The sequence below is a fragment of the Rattus norvegicus genome, chromosome 15 (assembly GCF_036323735.1).
Source record: "Rattus norvegicus strain BN/NHsdMcwi chromosome 15, GRCr8, whole genome shotgun sequence".
Classification (NCBI taxonomy): domain Eukaryota; kingdom Metazoa; phylum Chordata; class Mammalia; order Rodentia; family Muridae; genus Rattus; species Rattus norvegicus.
In genome coordinates this window covers 100,990,360-101,002,691 of record NC_086033.1, presented here as the reverse complement: position 1 = coordinate 101,002,691, position 12,332 = coordinate 100,990,360, and the positions used below count along the sequence as shown (strand labels likewise).

Genomic DNA, 12,332 nt, shown 5'->3' with positions numbered 1-12,332 from the left:
ATGTTATAGATATCCTCCAGATATAGCCATCAGGGACCTGAGACAAACAAGCTAACAGCCTGTGGGAATTAGAATCCTGCCATCAACCCTAACATACCACAGTTGAGCCTTTGGAAGAGGTTGCCGACTTGGCTAGAACCTATACAATTACACTGTAGCTCATAAGCCACTTGCAGATAAACTTTAACCCAGAGGCATGACCCACAGAAACCCATAAATGTGGCTTTTAGGATGCTGAGATCTAGAGGAATTTGTTGCACACCAATAACTCACTCATTCATTGTATTAGCAGGCTGCTTTCGGAGGAAAGTTTCTCTCTGTCTCCATGAATTGGTGCCATAGATTATCTTCAATTTAGACAAAGTTGCTCTTATGCTGTCAATGTCTCATAGCATCAGAGAATTGGGGATTCCTATAATACTTATAACTGTTCTTTATGCATGGCCAAAACGTCCCAGAGGCTGTGCAGGAGATCATTCTTTACACCAGGTATTGCCAAAGAAAAACTACCAATAGTAAGAATCAGAATTCATATTACAATGATGATTTTGTACAATACTGTAACTCTGCATATTTTAAAATATCTATTTATACTTACTTCTCATATTCCTAGGTTCTAGCAATGCAAAGGATACATAACTCTTTTCCCATTTGGGCCTTTGAGAGACTTGGGACATTGCCTTACAAAACAGCTCATACTTAACTGTCACTTTGATGAATACACTATTTCCTGGATGGTCTTATTAGTGCTGGGATGATTGGCACATTGTCTCTCAGGGAACACAAAGAGACTCCACACAAAATGTGTCTTAGTTTGTTCATTTTTAAGAAGCTGAGGTCTTGACTTCATTGCCAGCCACTTGACTATTCCACATTTCATACAAGTTCTGAAAGTATAATACAAAATCCGCTAGTGACTGGACTGTCAAAATGCATCTGGAGAGGAGTAAGTACTGACACTAACAACAACTCGGACAATTGGCTCGCACCCTAGCCACAGTTTCAAATTTGCATCCTTCTGGTGAGTTTATATGGTAGGTCAGGGGATGTCAAAAATAGTCTCATCAATCAATCACTCCCAATGCCACTCCCAGTGTTTGACAGATCAGAAGGGGAAGAACATCTTTATCCATTGGCCAGTGTTCTTTGATAGTCACTCCTCAGTACAGAATGCAAGAGTTGTGAGGTTTTTTAGCTGTGGATTATGGAGATATGGTTCTCACTGTGCTATGCAGTCTTGGCTGGCCTGGACCAGACGCGTTTAAACTAGAGCTTAGAGTGTTTAGGTCTTTGCCAGTGTGTGCTTTGATTCTTTCTCCGATCAATGGAGAAAACTTTCTGCTTCTGCTGTGCATGAACGCCAGATGACAGTCCACGGGGTGCGGTTTGCAGAAAGAAAGAAATGGTTGGAATAGAAGAAAGAAAAGGAATAAAGAAAGAGAACAGTGTTCACAAAATGTTGACACCACACCCTTGGCGTTTTAGCTCAGCTCTCAGTTTAGAGGGATATGAACTTCGTGAGAAGATTGAGAAACGTTACCTTAGTCAGTACCTTCCTTTAATAAATAATGAACCCTCTCTCTGCCTTGTAAATATAAACGCAATAAGATTCAAACTATCCAAATATGGCCCATCTTTAAACAACTGTCCTCTACGTTTTCCATGTCTTTACTATACCCTGGGCAAGCCAGTGCCTTTCTCAAAACATTAGAGTTCTCCCTGCTTGACCATGGGAGCCACCGACGCATGCCTGATACCACAGAATCTAAAGTTTCAGACATTTTCACTCCCCCTTTATTTTTAATTGCAACTCAGCCAAAGACTCGACAGCCTCAATTGCACCAACTTTGAAAAACTAAGATTTGAGCATTTCTTCTTTTTCTACAAAAGGGGGAAAAAATTACATGAGCTGAATACTCTGATTCGGAACCTGTCATTTTCACCAGTCCTCGAAGCTCTCAAAACATCAAGGAGGGTTTTCTTGTCTTTCCCCTTTCAGATGCCTGGCCTCATTTTTCTCCTTTTACCTGGGCCTGAAAATATTGGCTCCAGTAACTTTGGATTCTGAACGCTACGTCTCCATTACTCCCTTTACCATGCTTACTTTCATTGTCTGCATGTCTGCATGTGTTTATGTGCATTTGTGTTTGAGTATATGGGGTGTGTGTGTGTGTGTGTGTGTGTGTGTGTGTGTGTGTGTGTGTGTGTGTAGGCACTAGAGGACACCTTCAGATCATTGCTTTGATGCTTTCTGTGTTGCTTTCTGAAATGGCATTTAGACTACTAATACTATTCTATTTCTGAGGATAATTAAAAACAAATAGATATGAACTTATAGAGCAGGCTGTCATCTAGGTTCAGCAGAGTCAGAGCTCCATTTAATTTATAACAGCTAAAGATTCACTGGGACAGAAGACATATGCAGCAGGACAAGGTGGCCCTATCTTATCAGCTCAGTGTTATCCCATGTTTAAGCAAGACCAGGACCTACCTTTACGCTGCTTTTTCTATTCTCACATGCTTGCCTTGCATCCATGCTCTCTATTGATTCCTGGTCCTCACATGTAACCCTGGCTTAGAATAGAATCAGTGCACATGTCCACCCAATAACCACAAACATCGAGATGGCTTTCCATGCCTAGGACACTGTGAGCAGTGTGTGGCCACGATGCATATCTAAGCCATGCATCTTTCACGTACACCACTGTCTTGTGGAAATAACTACAGTGTGATTCAACCACTGAAGACGATCTGTGCCCTGATAAAGCCATTGTGGTTTCCACTGAATGTGATGTCTGGGTAAGGCTTTCATTTTTTTCTTATGGGTTTCCCTATTGAATTTTTATCTTTAATGCATTGGGATAAATCACTCATTCGTTTTTATTTCCCATTCCATGAAATGCTACTCAAGCAAGTTGATTAATGTTCAAAACCAATATTTTAGTAGGTAAGTAATGTAATTAAAATTTCATAAGAGTGCAATAACCATAGTTACTTAAAAATAAATATCATATACAATACAAATGATGTCTTTGGATTTCTAATGTACTTGACTCAGTACCTACATGCATATGTGTGTAAGTATATGTATATGAATCTGTGTCCCTAAATACACATATGGTTATGCATCTACATTTTTTCTCCCACAAAAAATTTTCTTTGTAAGAGACACTTGACAATCCCTACTTTTTACTTATAAAGAACCAATAATTTCTTGCAGATTCATCCATGGGTAAGTTAATAGGGTGGAGACAGAGATGGGTGAGTTTCATTTATATCTTCTGAATAAATGACTTGTCATCCCAGAAAGCTGTCATGTACTATGGCTTACTGCGAACCACATTACATTGAGATAGTGAAAGATAGTGTTCCTTTGCAACGCACCGTAACTTACCAACGCCAAATGCTTTAAATGTAGTGACTGATGCCATGAATAAGGCATTAGAGGCACCCTTGATGTTCACGTGTCTCTGTGTGTTTATCTGATCCTCCTTAATCTTTTAAAATTGATGTCCATTGCTGATTCCCAAACTTACATGAAAATAAAAAACGGGAAGGAAGTTTTGAGAAACCTAGATTCTCAAACACAGACTGACTCTCTCTCTCTCTCTCTCTCTCTCTCTCTCTCTCTCTCTTTCTCTCTAACACATGCATGTGAGTGTATGTGCATGCGCATATGTTTGTCTATGTATGAATGTATGTACAAGCATGGAAACAAGAGGCTGCTATCAGGTGTCTTCCTCCATTGCTCAGGGCCGGTTTCTCACTGAGAAAGAGGCCATATATTATCTTGACTGTCTGGGCAGCAAGTTTTGTACCACATCCCCATCCCCAGCAATGATTGAAGTTATTCACAACCATGACTAGTCCAGGTTTGGGGCCAGGGATGCAAACAGACTTCCTAATGCTTGTGGAGCAGGCATTTTCCTGACTGAGTCATCTCCACGGTCTATCTAATCGTCACTACTTTCGGAACACTCCTGATGGTGCCTAGCTAGAGTCAACAAGGATCTGTCCTGTATGCAAATGCACTAGCCTACTTCAAATATACTAAGCTTCTCTGTGCAGCTATTTCAATGTTCATGGAGATGATCTACTTTATGTTGGCCCATGTCCCCAAGCATTTCTCATGCTAACCTCACTGTCACCTTATCAAGTGTAAACTGAAGCTTAACCATTTGTCCAAGGAAATCAGATAAATGTTAATGCTAGGACACAAACCCTGACCTGATTCCACATCTATGCTATGATAACTGTTTATACTTGGATGACATACAGACTCCCAGAGAAGTTAACACCCAGAGAAGATCTCTTTATAGGTGAGAGAGAGACCGTTGTCTAATAGACTGAGGTGAGAACTTTACTTTTGTACGCCAGCAGCATGTCTTCACTCCCCTGTGGTTATGATCATTACTCTGCATTTTACAACAAACAAACTTTCCCAAAGGTGTCCGTAGGGTGTGGAGTGTAAAATGTACTAAAATATAATACGTGCATTAGGTTCTGTCTGTCTGTCTGTCTGTCTGTCTGTCTACCTATCTATCTATCTGACATTTTTTCATACAATAAATTCTGATCACAGTTTCCCTCCTCTGTTCCTTCATTCTCCCGACAAAACAACCTTTATACCTTTCTGTTTAGAAGACAATCAATCAATCAATCAATCAATCAATCCAACCCAGACGTTTAGAAGAAGAAAAATAAATTCATAAGTACACAAAATTAGAAATCATAACAGACAATCAAAAGACCAGTAAGACAAAAGATGACCCCCAAAGCAGTGTGAGACAGAAATTCTACAAAGCACCATTGTGTCCCTTTCCTGTCAGCCAACTCCTACTGAGTGTGGGACATGCTCTTCAATGTGTTTCATGAAACCAGTTTTTTCTTTGCACCTGGTTGTCTATTGGAGATAGCTTCTTGGCTAGGAAGGGTCTATGCCCTCTTCCCACTCTGAGTGCTGGGGGCTGTCTGATTGAGCCTGTGCAGACACTTTGTATACTGCCACAGTGTCTGTGAGTGCATGAGTCTTGTTGTGTTTGAAGATATCATTTCTTTGCTATCAGCCAACCTCTGTGGCTCTTACAATCTTTCTACCATCTCTTCCATATACCTCCCCGAGCCACAGAGGAAAGAAGGATTTGATGAAAACATCCCATTTACAACTGAGTGTTCCAAAATCTCTCACTTTGCACGTTGTCCAGTTGTGGGTCTCTTAGACACTAGATTTTAAAGTCTTGGTGTAAAGAACAACAAAATCCATCTTCCCACTGATTGTTTCTAAAAGTGTTAACATGTTGATAACATAATATTTTCTGATATGATTAATTTTTAATGTCATCCACTTCTTTTACTTTCTTGACCGTGGCTATTTGAAATGTGTAAATTACAAAAGTGCCCTTTGTTCTGTGTCTGTGGGATACTGCTGAGCTAGACCCTGAAGTCCTTGCTGACAAGACAGTGTAGTTCTCTTTGGGATCTCTGAACTTCCTATGGTTGCTTCCTTTCTCAGACATGAGATACGAAGGCCACACATTCAACACGGAGATCCAAGCTAGATGCCATAACCCTAGCTGTACAGTTGGGGTTTTGCCAGAACTCATCTATTTTCTATCATACATTGGTTAGAGAAATTGTTTTGGGTAATTCACGTTAAACAGTTTAAATTGATGGTATATTTTCCTTGGCAATGATGATGCTAAAATTCTCAAATAAATTGCCAGTGGTAATGAAGAGAATAGCAAAGTCATATTCAAAGTATAAAATGTACGGAAAGGAAGATAAATATCACTGTGTGCGTAATACATGGACTGTACTCAGACTGAAGTACTTGAAAACTTGGGGATGGTGGCTATAAATCTTCTGCGGTCTACGTGCTAATCAGACTTCTGGCCGGCTTTCTGGCTTTTGACCTGAAAGGCAAGTATTGAAAGGAATGGGTCTGACTCATGAAACCAAACCCTTGTAGAGAGTAAGGAATTGATGTAGCTTTTGAAGTATCCACAGAGTTGAGGAGATTGTCAACAAGTACACTTGACAGAGTCAAGCATTTTCTTCCTTGCAAAAGCTTTGTGGGCACGGAAAAGGTAACACGAAGGTAAGATAAGTAACTGATCTCCTGTCGCTAACACTTGTGATTTCAATATATATCTACCTAAATATCCACCTCTCTCTCTCTCTCTCTCTCTCTCTCTCTCTTTCTCTCTCTCTCTCTCCATATATGTGTGTGTGTGTTTTGTGTGTATGTATGTATATGTATGTATGTATATGTATATGTGGATATATACTCACATATGCATGTTATATGATTTTACAGTTATAGACACACAGATGTCAAACCACAAGCTCTCTCTTAAGATTTCCCAAAGATAGGCAAATTTCATACTGTCTATCTGTCTACTTTATCATGATTATTACAGAATTCTCTCTCTGGACCACAGTGCTGTCTCAGAAAGAGGATCCAGAAAGTGGACTAACTCTGGCTTTAATTGAGTAAAAGAATAAAACATTCTCCTTTGGGAAAATTCTAGTTATTTAGAGGGTTTGAAAATGTGATACAAATGAGGTGTGATGATCCATTTCCTTTTTATCCTCATTACCACTATTGGGTGTCTTCGAACCTATATGAGTTTCTTATCCTTTATTAACCGAAATAGCAGGCTTCATTAGATAGTCTTTTTTTTGTAATATGCATACAAATAACTGTATCATCTTGCCAAAAAGTTTTAAAAGATGGCTGTACTTTGAACATGAAAATGACGTAATCTATATAAGAAGAGTTTCATGAAAAAAATTTTGGTGTGTGTGTTTGTGAATGTGGAATATGTCCATATATGCATGTATGGGTGAGCACATCTGTGTGAAGGCCTGAGGAGGCCAGAGAAGGAAGGTGTCCTGTTCTGTCTCTCTCTGCCTTAGTTCTTCGATGCAGGGTTTCTAACGGAGCCTGAAGTTAAGCTGATATCCACCAAGCTTCGGCAGTCCTTCTGTCTCTGCCCCACAATGCACTGGGGTCAGGCACACATGGCGGCCACACCTAGCTTTTTATATGGTCACTGTGCAGCATAGAAGTCTTACCACTAAGCCAACATCTCTAGTTGCTTATATCCACTATTAGGAAAATAAATCTTGACTGTGCTTGGGCAAAATAAATAAATGACTCAGTTTCCACACTGTTCTTTTAAGGAAAGCATGAAAGAACATTTCCTTGTATGCTGAGGTTAAATTACTCAGAATATTGGGTTCTGTCCATTAGAGTGGCTCTCTCCCTATACTCTCATTATGCAGTTTCAGTTTACCCTGCAGTCGGGATGAAAATTGACTGGGCCACCCCTGGAATTTGTGTTGCTGATTGCAAGGGGTTCCTGAAGTCCAGCCCTTTAATTACTAGAGTCTGTTCAGGAAACGAATGAAGGGGCCAACTTCAACTAATTGTCTGTACTTCTTTCCTGTGGAGGAATCCGACTGTCTTGTTTGAAAGTCCTATGTCATGGCTCATGAACTGTACACTTGGCTCAACTTTCACCCCCTTTGATTTTCAGGTGAGTCTAACTGGCAGATACATCCAGGAGTGAAATTAACTTGAATTCAGTCATGGACAAGAAAAACATATTCCGATGGTTTTAATCAAAATTCCTATTTATGGAGTGCTTACACAGACATGTATTTGGTTAAACTCCTGAATAACTCATGCCAATTAAGAGTCAAGGTTATCTATGAAAATAAGTAGTGGAGTCATTATCCTCTGCTTTCCAAAGAAGGAAGCCTAGGTGAGGGGAAGTGAAGCAGCTTTGCAGAGTCCTGTGTTACTGTGTGTCATTGGTACAGATCCCCACAGTGGGGGACTACTGGGAGATGTGTTCTCTCAAGGTAAACATCTTTGTATGCGGTTGCGTTTGCTTAATCAGAACAGAGTGAGGAAGTGATCACCAAGGGGGGCTATCTTGTTATCTTGGTATTTCTGGTCAACCAGATTGTTGAGCAGTAATGCCTACTTTTATACTAAAAAAAGAGTCTAACCAAGGAAACCTCAGACTCCTTGACAATAGAACAGTCTTGGGATGAAAAATGTGTCCTTCCTGACAGTGTGGAAGAAAAGGAAATCCTTGTTTGCAGTCACAGCCTTTATCCTTTAAAAGAAGACGTCTGACTATGCTTTTACCTAGTCTTAGATTTTAGATGTATGTTGTTTACATTAGAGTCATAATAATCCTTCCTAGGTCCCCATAGATGAGCACGAGACTGTATGTATTAGTAACAAAGTCACCTCATTTAAATGCTGTCTTAGAGAAAGAGCTGCCTGTCCACATATTTCAGAAACATTTATCTGTTTCATACAGCACATCACACAGAGCAGTCTGTGAATAGAATATTTCACTGCAGGTGAAGCTGTTCAGATCCTTAGCTGAATGTACAGTAAACAGAGCATTGCAGGAGAGGCTGCTGGGGAAACATATGGTCTTTGTCAACAGTAAAGTCTCTAAGCTGTACAGCATCATCAACGATGGGCTCAGCAGATTCAAATACGGACCCACACGTGTTCACAGAAGCCCCGGTGACTCACAGGTTTGTCCTGGTTAGAGCCAATTGACAGTGCCTGGCTTCTATTTAAAGGTATACAGAAATATGGAGGGAGTGCATGACATATAAAATAATTGACATTCCTAGGAGAAGCAACAATATGCCTGCCCAAAGCTGGGATCTTATCATTTCAATGAGTCAGATCATTAAATTTGAATTATGGCCCATAACAATTCGCTAGGCTAAAGTTATGAAAAGCTGGTCTCTTGCCAGTAGAATTAAACCCATACCAGTTTATTTTCAGCCTGAATAGTCAAACATATGTGTCACGAAGCAGGCTTCCCGGGTGCAATGAAGATGCAAATTGAAAGCTACAAGTTATAGCTCTAAGCAGTTTTTACCCTTATATATGGGAAAATACAGATTATTAATATGTAACTCACATGAGGCTCCCGACTGTTCTCTGCCTGGAGAGATGTTAGAATATTATGGAGGTCCATTGCCTTTAATCTGCACACAAAAGCCTTGGTGGCTTACACAACCATTTGTCTATTTCTAGTGTATTCTTTTTTCTTCCTGTTGGATGAATGGCTTGTGTGTTGAACGTATTTAATCAGCTACTTACAAACTTCCCAAACCTAATGTCACTGAGCTTGTTCTATGTGATCTCTAGAGCGTCGGGTTCCAGTAGTGTCAAGATGCCTGATCCTTCCCTTTCCACACTATATCTGGATTCATCTGTGTGGCCAGGGGGCTTCAGTGGATAGGAACCTGTTCAACTACTGAGTACATTACGGAAACCATCATGGCTTCAGCTTGCTTGATTAGAACACTTGCAGATAGTTGAAGTGAGCTGATACTTAAGAAGTCTAGGAAGCTCAACTTGAAGAGGGGAGTCAAACATTGCCAATTTCAGTTCTTAAAAACAGCAAATGAAGAACCAAGGAACTCAGCAAAAGGCCGTAAGGGTCCAACCAAAGGCCATAAAGGCCATTTTAAACACTTCCAGATACAGAAACCATGCAAACTACATATATACACACTATAAATATTTGTTCTTAAAAACCTACAAATAAATTAATTACCAATCTGATCAAGAAAATTTCACTTGGCAACAGGTGTTGACCACTATGGAAAACCATAGCTAATCAAAACGCAAAACTGTGGTGTCTAGTCCCCGTGAATACACCTACAAAATGCCATGCCCAAGGCTCAGGAAACACTATGAAAGAGGAGGCAAAAAGGCTTTAAGAGGCAGAATATCAGGGAGTTTTCTGTGAGGTTGTGTCTCCTAGAAATGTCAGAAGCCATACTCAATGTCATGGCAGCATGACTATCCAAACATGATCTGAACCAGGAGAGTAAGGATAGGGCTGCTGTTCTGTTACCACATTTGAGATAGATTTTTATGCAGCAATAGATAGCATGATTACACTTTTTATCTGTGGCCTAAATACTCACAAGGGTGGCTTCACTCTGAAAGGTAAGGCTCAATGTGGAGGAAGTTCATCTGGGACTTCAAAAAGAGATGACATGGCTTTTTAAAAAAAGAGGACCAGCTTCACCTACAAGTTTTGTTGAGAAATTGCTTTTTTAAAATAACTTGGGTTTCTCATGCTACAAATGGACTGTATTCTATTTCTTTGTCTTCTTTGGTTTTAAGAATACAGAGAATATCATCACCGCCTTTTACAGCACAGCCTGCTTTATAGCTAAAGGTCATTCTTAAATTACCGATCCTACCTCTCTCCTCTGACATTAGCGAAGCAGAAAAAGCTTTAGAGTCAAGAAGACCTCTGACCGCCTCTTGGATTTCTGCTCTACTGCTCAAATCTGTGCAGCCTTAGGTGGATTGTGAACTCTGGCGCTTTGGCTCTCTCCAACTTGTAAAATGGGGTGAGACTGCCATATCTGCTTGTTGGGAGGGTTACCATAAGATCGTGCAAGTCAAATGCACGGTACCTGTGTAGGAATCAGAAGTGTTACGTGTATGATAAAGGGTAACACAGACATTCTGTCCTTTATAGTCTCCTGAACTGTAGAATCTATGCTTACCATAAACCTATCTCTTCAAACAAAATAGTTAAAACTGGATATCATAAGGTAAGGTATATATAATATATGTTAATTTTATCCATTTAGCATATATTTACTGTGATAAGTATATCCAGTTTCTATTTGTCAATTTAAGAGTTAACTAATCTCTAAGAATTTCAGACATTTTAGAGACATTATAATGTACTTAGTGGGACTCAGGATGTGATGGGATCAACTGAGAACATATAGTTGACCTTTTTCCCTCTTTCATGTTATCTGTCATAAAAATGAATGAAAGGAAGGAAGAAAGGAAGGAAGGAAGAAAGGAAGGAAGGAAAGAAAGAAAGCTGTTATTGTACTGTATCAACTGATGTGGCTCAACAAAGGGTGTTTATATTTAAGAATGTATATTGATATTGTGAATCATGACTTTAGGAGAAATAAATGTCCAACTTGTCCTTTTAGTGAGAAGAAGGTCGTAAGAAAACTGACATCTCCCTCATCAAAAGATGTTTTTATTTCATAAGACATGATAAAAGTTGGAAGGGAAATTTCTTTGCTAGCACCTTTTCCTTAACGAATTTTTGCAAAACTCCATAAACTTAGTAGTCTTGACTGGGAAAGACAGCAGTCCGTTGCAATAGCTGTGATGTGAGCTAGTTATAGGGCATTTCTTGGACTGGCGCTGTGCATGTGCAGGGCATCGGGTACACACCATTAGGATCATTCTCCCAGATACAAAGGACAGCCATTGGCACTATATATCAAATGTATAATAAAGACGGCATACATAGAGAGATAATTAACATCCGAAGAAGCATCATAACTTAGGGCTTTACAAAGCCTGTAAATTTAGCATTGCTAGCAGACTAATCACCAATGCAGAGAGTGGAAAATGAAATAAGACCTTGGTCACACTGCTGTTGTAATGCACAATGTCACTTTGTGTGGATTTGCAAATTGGAAGCTACATCACCTTATACTGAAATAAGAAGCTGCATAACAAACAGGAAGCGTGAGAATGATAGATCAGGAGCAATAAATTAGCCTCACATTGTCATAAACACATGCTAAATAAGGGAGCAGGGTTTAAATCAGGCTGACACGCATCCAGTACTGACAGTAATTGTGGAAAGCACATGAATAGCATTTCCTTCCAAATGGTGCAGCCACTGACCAGGCGGCCATGGCTCATTTTTAACAAATTTTATATTTTGGATAGTGGAAACATATCTTATTGCCTTAATCAAAACAGAGATTGGTTTCTTTGGGTAAGTTATATGGGGAAAGTAATTTAAGACTTCAATTCTACAAATTTGTCTGCTGAAATGAAAAATATTCTTGCTGGTAAACTAAGGAAAGTGGCTTTTTTTAAAAAATAAACAACTATCTAGAATGGTAGGTGTCTTATTACTATTTTTTGGTCTGTATTTATCTGTATTTGGAATACAGTACTATTCTCTTCAAAGGGTTTTGGTGACCTGCAAGCACAGGATTTCCTAGTAATGGAATCAAATGTGGCAGTTACCTAAAACCTGTTCCTTCAGTGGTTAGGTTCCAGAAAGAGACAATTGCCCTGTTTTCAACAAAATTTCTGCATTTTTTTAAAAAAATTCTACTCAATATTTATTTAACCTACTAGGTTTAATCTAACTCCTCAGTGTATTACACATGGTAACTTTATTAGCATTTTAAGTAATTGATGGCATTTGTAAGCTGGTATTTTGCTTGAATTAAGGAGAAAGAAACAGTAAGATGTGACAGTGCAATGCATA

The 12,332-nt window shown here is 39.4% G+C and overlaps 1 protein-coding gene across 2 annotated transcripts in view; it reads right to left on the bottom strand.

Annotated features, from left to right (window-relative positions):
- The window catches only part of Gpc6 (glypican 6), a 997,624-nt gene that overhangs the window by 432,347 nt on the left and 552,945 nt on the right, over nucleotides 1–12,332 (bottom strand). The gene's annotated exons all lie outside the window — the stretch shown is intronic.